Source organism: Cupressus sempervirens, chromosome 4, assembly GCF_028749045.1.
Source record: "Cupressus sempervirens isolate cs-2001-9-10 chromosome 4, ASM2874904v1, whole genome shotgun sequence".
Lineage (NCBI taxonomy): Eukaryota > Viridiplantae > Streptophyta > Pinopsida > Cupressales > Cupressaceae > Cupressus > Cupressus sempervirens.
Window position 1 is genome coordinate 566,812,844 of NC_143121.1, and position 7,540 is coordinate 566,820,383.

General features: G+C 35.3%; 1 pseudogene; it reads left to right on the forward strand.

The window, feature by feature from the left end:
• Positions 1 to 1,893: 1,893 nt before the first annotated feature.
• LOC149562466 (sugar transporter ERD6-like 6) lies at positions 1,894 to 6,237 on the forward strand (annotated as a pseudogene).
• Positions 6,238 to 7,540: the final 1,303 nt, after the last annotated feature.

Genomic DNA, 7,540 nt, shown 5'->3' on the forward strand with positions numbered 1-7,540 from the left:
GTTCTTTTGAAGAAAACTCCCTGTATCTATTGGAAACTAGTGTTATTGCAGGAGTGGTAGCTTTGGTGCTTGTGTCAAGATGCCTATGAAATTGTTGCAAAGGAGAAGCCATTAGGACAAATTTAATGAAGCTCTAGATTTGACTCTCTATAACAATCATCTGGGTGTAGTTGAATTTATTTTGTGTGGTCACTTTTAGGCATCCGTGTCTTCAATTATTAGAACTGCCCTTTGTCGTAAAAGAAATTCGATTTGACCATTAATGTTTTGTTTCTAAGGATAGTTTTTACTGAGCAACTTAAACTCTAACGCATGGAGAAGAAAGGTAGGGTGGGCTTCTATTGATTTCAATGAATGATTTAAAATAGCCCAATGGACTATTAGTGGATTTATCTTAGAACGGAGAAGAGGAATCCTTTCCAATGAGCTATCTAGAAAACACAAGAAAAAATAGAAAAACCTTTCGGACATAGCACAAATATGTAATCTAGAAAATGGTCACAGGCTAAGAGGAGCCTTTGTCATTATCCTTGTGGTTGGGTACTGGTATGTGGTGTCTTCTTTATACCTAAAGCTGTTGAGCCACTAATAGAGTTGGCCAAACTAGTATAATAGCTTTTGTAAAGGAATCGATTATAATGAATACAAGGATGTAGTATGATCCAAAACATTGATGGTAAAAGACTGTTTCAATCAAACCTAGAAGTAAGAATTCATTGTCATGGATTGTGGAAATCTGATATCACTTATAATGAATACTTGTTTGGAACTGTTAGTAATATATTCCATTGTAGTATGATCCAAAACATTGATGGTAAAAGATTGTTTCAATCGAACCTAGAAGTAAGAATTCATTGTCATGGATTGTGGAAATCTGATATCACTTATAATGAATAATTGTTTGCAATTTTTAGTAATATATTCCATCTCTGTAAAAGTTCTAGACATATCATGTTTTAGGAGTTTTGGTTCATTTTTCTTGTGGGAATTTTTTGGATGGAGTTATATATTTCAAATAGGAAGCGTCTACCTAGTTGACAGAATTACCATTTTCAGAAATTTAAATGGATGGTTGCCACTATGTTTGGGTTTACTGTAGCTCATTCCAAATTGGACTTTTCCTTAAGGATCACAAACTTTAGCAAGAGATGTGCTCATTTGGTCCTTCCGATGCTGGTTATACATTATTCTTGGTCCTTGGAGTATCTTGATTTTCCTAATTTTTTCTATATTAGTTGAGAAGAGTTATATATGTCTCTGCTTGATGAAGTGGTTAACAAATTCCCGATATATGTTACAGGTCACTTATTAGATTTAAAAATGCATCTGGTCGGTAAATCTTTTAATCATTTTATGATATTAATGGTGTGTTTTTTTTCATATGACCTCCATAAATATTTTGCTTGAATATACATTGGATTTATCCTATGCTTGCTTATGCTTTAATTTTTATTATCCTCCTTTTTGGCAGTGACAGATCTCATCATTCTATGTTGGAATTGTAAGCATTATTGAAAGAGTGAACTTGGATTTGTTAGTGGGGTTGCCATTGTACCAAAAGACTGACCTGTCAGTGTCTGATACAACCACTCAACTTATAGAGGGGAGTGCTGAACATTTTGCCAACAATCTCCCCTCAGCGTTACCTGAGCATTACCCGACAGTCTGAGGATTCGAACCTGGACCACTTGTTAGAGTGGAGTTGCCATTGCACCAAAAGATCAATCTGTCAGTGCCCAATACAACTACTCAACTTATGGTACACAAGAGGTAGTTAAGCCCTTGTCACGAGTCCTGAGAGGAGCGCTGAATATTTTGCCAATAGGATTTTGGCTGTGTAGGCCTGTAAGTTTGCAAAAAATTTGGTCACTAGGATTTTACCCTGTAAAAAAAATGGGGTACATGGATGATTTGGAAAAGGGAAGCATGGGTGGCAATGGAGATATTAAAAGGCTCTCTTAGAGAAAGGAAGCACACGTCTAACCATATCCAAATTTGGCCGTCATGGTGGTAAAGGTGCTAGAAAGGCAAATAATGTTGAAATCTTCTGTGGAAGTGCTATAACTGCAATATTATGTACATTAATAGTTTCCCTAGGGCCTGTACAGTTTGGTTTCTATGTAAGTTATAGTTTCTTATTTGAATAGATTGATTTTTAACCCATGCGTCCATTACAAGAGTTGACCTGAATAAAAAAAGGAAGTTTCTGATAGCAACGTTCTTGCAGATTGGATACTCTTCGCCCACACAAAGTGGGATCATCAATGATCTTGGGTTAACTATTTCCCAGGTACTGTTATTTGATGAATGCATTTTTGCAACAGGATATAATAAATTTATGTGGTAGATCCTAATATAGAGTCTTGTTGTTTCTGTCAGTTCTCCTTATTTGGATCTTTAACTAATGTTGGAGCCATGGTGGGTGCAATAATTAGTGGACAAGTTGCTGATTATATTGGACGGAAAGGGGTAAGTGCCTTCAATGTTTTTCTTTCTTTACTAAAATAAATTTATATGTTAGACCTAATATGCTACTGCTAAAGGGATACATTGCAAGATTTTGTCTTGTATTGCTGGTAGCAACGATGGTCATATAAATTCTTTTTTGTACCCAGTCTTTAAAGATGAGTGCAATTAACACACATTTAGATTTGCATAAACTCTTCTTTTTTTGCATGCAGGCATTACTAGTAGCTTCCATTCCCAACATTCTTGGGTGGCTTGCTATTTCTTTTGCCAAGGCAAGCTAATTTTCCTTTGATAAAATGATAGCTAAAGGAATAAGAAGTTTGATAGTAATTTTCCTTTGGAGCATAAGGAAATTCCTCTTTTTGATGTCATCACCCTATGGTTACAGAATTCTTCATTTTTGTACTTGGGAAGAGTGCTCATAGGCTTTGGAGTGGGAGTCATCTCATTCACTGTAAGTCAATTTTTTTTCACAATCTAGAACAAGCCTATTGTCATCATTTTTAGGCCATAAATTATTAAACTTAATAAATTAAAGAGCATACAGGCACGTGGACAGCTATGAATCTAACCATATCATGGTTCTTTTAGGTACCAGTATACATATCTGAGATTGCACCAAAGCATTTGCGAGGAGGTCTTGGGGCAGTAAATCAGGTCTGTTTTGTAAACTCAAAATTCTTTCGTATATTAATCATGATAATAGTCCTAATATAAAGTGTAATTTGATACAGTTTTGAATCTTATACTTAATTGATTTTTCAACAGCTTTCTGTGACAATTGGTATTATGCTGGCATATCTATTTGGACTGTTCCTTTCATGGCGTCCTCTTGCAATTGCAGGTACCTTTTATTATGCTTTTGCTGGGTGAATTTAAAAAAATAAATTAGATTTTTAACTTTTATGAAAGAAATGATAGGTTGACAACTTTAGCTAGATAGGTATGATCCCTTGTGCCCTTTTGGTATTCGGCCTCTTCTTCATACCAGAATCCCCAAGATGGCTGGTGAGCATATTTCACATACAGATACATTTTGAAATGATATTATTCAATTATCGCTAACAATTTTAAAATGACATATACTATACAAAGAAACTTATTTGGGAAATTTATGATTACTTGAGTGTAGGCAAAAGTTGGTAATGATAGTTTTGAAGCTTCACTACAAGCACTCCGAGGATCTGATATTGATGTCTCCCTTGAAGCAGTTGAAATCAAGGTGCTAGGATTTCTCCAAGATGAACTACATTTTTTTGCCTGTTCCATTAATTGCATCATCAAACTTCTTACTGTGTTTTCAATATTCTACCAGTTTGAGGAGTCATCTGCTTTTGTATAGATTTTGCTTGTTTTTTAAGCTTTTCCTATCGTGAATGGGATTTAATTGTCTATTAGTTAACATCACCTCTTTAATGGTAGAAGCTTGTCTAACTAATGGAAATATTCTGAGTCTAGAGCGTCATGGAGATGAATAGTCAGCAAAGTAGAATCAAATTTTGTGAGATCTTTGAACGAAGATATGCCCTTCCTCTCACTGTGAGTTACATCTTAAGATTTCCCCATTTGGCCAATTTACACAAGTAGGTTTATCAGTCAACAAATACTTCATTCTTCCAAAATGGACAAAACTCACAATTTTGTATGCTGATATTGTCTTGAAATGGGAGACTTCAGATTCGTATTGGGCTGCTACTTTTGCAGCAATTAAGTGGAGTTAATGGTATTATGTTTTACAACACTTCCATTTTCAAATCTGCTGGTGAGTTCTAGCCTATAAGTATCTAAAGTTGAGGTTCTATATCATGTCTTTATTCATGTTCAATTTTATCATATTATAAACTATGGAATCTGTAGCATGCTTTGCAATAGCCTTTGGCAGCAGAGAATTATCTTAGAAATTTGAAGTCAACAAGATAAAAGGTTGCTGGAAGTGATTTTTAGTTCATAGTGTCTATGTCAATCTTGTTTCTTAAACAAAGCACTGAGCTACGATTTGTGCTATCCACAAATTTGTAGGGATTTCATCTACTAGTGCTGCATCACTTGGACTTGGTGCCATTCAGGTTTAATTATTTTCTTGAAGTCCTGCATGAATTTGTCTGTCATGATTTAGTCTCATGTTGCTTATGAATAAAGGATAATGTTACAGGTGCTCACGACTGGGCTTACTGTATGCCTAATGGACAAAGTTGGTCGATGTCTTCCCCTTATGGTGAGAAAAACCTTGCAGTTATCACGATTTTGTATTGTGTCATTTGGGAGCATAGATTCAATGGTGGAGAGAACTAACATGTTTTATTGTTTTGTCAATAGGTCTCATCAAGAGGGATGGCCATATGTCATTTTCTTGTTGGCCTCTCATTTTACTTGAAGGTAATGTCACTAAAAGCCATATGTCATTTCCTTCTTGGTCTCTCATCTTATTTGAATGCAGTGCTTCTAAAAAGCCTAATGGTTGATTTGAAGCTCTATGAAAAACACGCCTTCACTTCCTACTAAACACTTATTTGGTGGTGTTATCTGGTGCCTAATGGTATCGAATTTCTTGGCTATCCAAAGCTAATTTCTAGTTTGTTGTTATTGCAGAGCCATATGGAAGGAGCTTCTCAATATGAAACGTTCTTCAGTGTATTAGCTTTAACAAGTTTGTTGGTAAGTTGGGAATGAAAACTCAAATATGAATATAGAAATTGGAAATAATAGAACGCTCGAGTAACATAGCTCTTAGGATTTTTAACACATACCAAAACTTCTATGCATTAACTAGACATTCTCTGTCACACCATTCTTTTGTCATATTGATATATATCATTTTCTATTTGCTGATTTGATTATAGATTTTCATCGTTTGCTTCTCACTTGGTATGGGTGCCATCCCATGGATTATCATGTCTGAGGTAACACACTTGTAACATTGACTAGGTCACATTATTGCACCCTTTACAGAATCACCGGGAAGAATCTCCTGGTCCTTTAATCACTTAAAGTGATGCTACTAATAATCCATGTCTCTATTATCTAACTCTTCCTGTGCTACTGTAGATACTTCCACTCAATGTCAAGGGTCTTGCTGGCAGTGTAGCAACCCTGGCAAACTGGATGAAATCATTGGTATACACTATAACATCATTGCCAAATGGAAGAGTTCCACTATAACAGACATGATGGAATGTGCACCGCTTCTCTATATGGTATACACTTTTAGTAAAGCAATTAGACCAAACGAAAATATTTGTGGTCTCTCCTAGATTCCTATATTGGTCCATTAAACCTTCAGGGCATGCCATGTCCCCTGATACTGAATGTTGGAAGATTGGAACTAGGCTGAGTTCTAAAATGTCTATTAGCCTTGTCTGGCCTATTTGTGTGGGAAAAGTTTCAATCTTTAAACAAGTAAAAACATATCCTTGAAAGAGAGGTAGCATGTTCAAATCCAACAGGGGTAGGGAATGTATGCCCCATTTGTAGATTTGAAAACAGATTGTAGCAGGAATGTGGACTATGAAATGAGACACCTATATCCATTTGATAGATCTTGCGAACCATATTTAGTCTAGAGTAGGCTAGAAAACATATTGTCAAAAAATGAGTAAATAATTGCTCATTATGAACAGTTTTCTGAAGTTCCATTATTACCATCTTATTGTTGCAGGGACATTCACGGTATATTCTGTTGTGTGCACCTTCACACTGGCCTTTGTGGTATTGTGTGTTCTGGAAACCAAAGGACGAACTCTGGAAGAGATCCAAGCATCCTTTAGATGAGCCACTATGATGAATTCATCCCTTAGTAGATGACAAAGTGGGTTCAATTCAAGATGCACCATTTCATCGTCTGCGACTGCATATTACATTGTTGATTCTTTAACCGTGGGGGCAAAGTAATGATTTGTAATTGGGAGCAGTAATCTAATCCATTATTATTCCATTAAAAGGTTGCTTCCCAACCTTGAATTCTTTGATTGCAATTACTATTCCCACGTGTATTCGGAATAAAGTTTTCTTTCTTCTTGTTCTGTTATGTAATGTATGATAACTGGTTTTGTATAGGGTTTCACATATGATTTACAATGCGATTCGATCAGAAAACCTACTAGATAATTACAAATATCCTTAAACAAGTAGAATGTAACAAACAAACATCTCAAAAAGAAAGATGAGGTTATAACTTTTTTGTGGGCTTAATAGGAAGGCACAAGCTGGTTCTTATTATGTTTTCATTATGTCACAAGTTTTTACAATGGCAAGTTACAATGGTAAGGGATAAATTAGGAAGAAAATTTATGAAGTTTATGAGGAACATAGCCAATTTCAGTAATTCCTTGTGCAAGTTTATGATGAGCACTTCCAGCTTTTGAATGCACTATAGCCATTAACTTGGTCATCTTATTATGTTTCCATGAGGTGTCATTACAATGGCAAGGGATGAATTAAGAAAGAAATTTTATAAAGTTTGAGGTTAAATGTGCAAGTTTATGATGAGCACTTTTAACTTTTCAATGCACTATATCGAGTAACTTGGTCCTCTTGTCCTTGTATGCAACACATTTTAAAATAAAGTGTTGTTCAACACATGCAAACTCTCTCTTCCCAAGCCTCTTTTGCATTCTTCCATACATTTTGAAGTTAGTCACATTTGAGATTGAATTCATTGATATAATGTATATCCTTCCAAACCCATTCCCCCAATTTTCTTGTAAAATTTATCCATAAAAAAGATATTTATTGTTTGTGGGACACATTGAAATGAATATTCTATTTACTCATCAACTTTATGTTGTGTTGCATCCATGTACTTTTTTGGATTCTTTTTATAAAAATTTTTAGATGCACCATAGCAAGTGCTTTGATAGGGGTAGCTCCCATTTCACTTAGCATTATATCAAATGGGATAGTGCTTTTGATTCTAAACTTGTTTGTGATCATATGCTTTTGGATTCCCTTGATTTGCTTCCATTGTGAGGCTTAAGTGTTGATGGTCAATGACTCACACCCATAAAAACAATTGGTAGACCAATCCTAAACGCTTGCCTCTCAACACTTGTTTTGGAGAGCATAAAATGTCTTC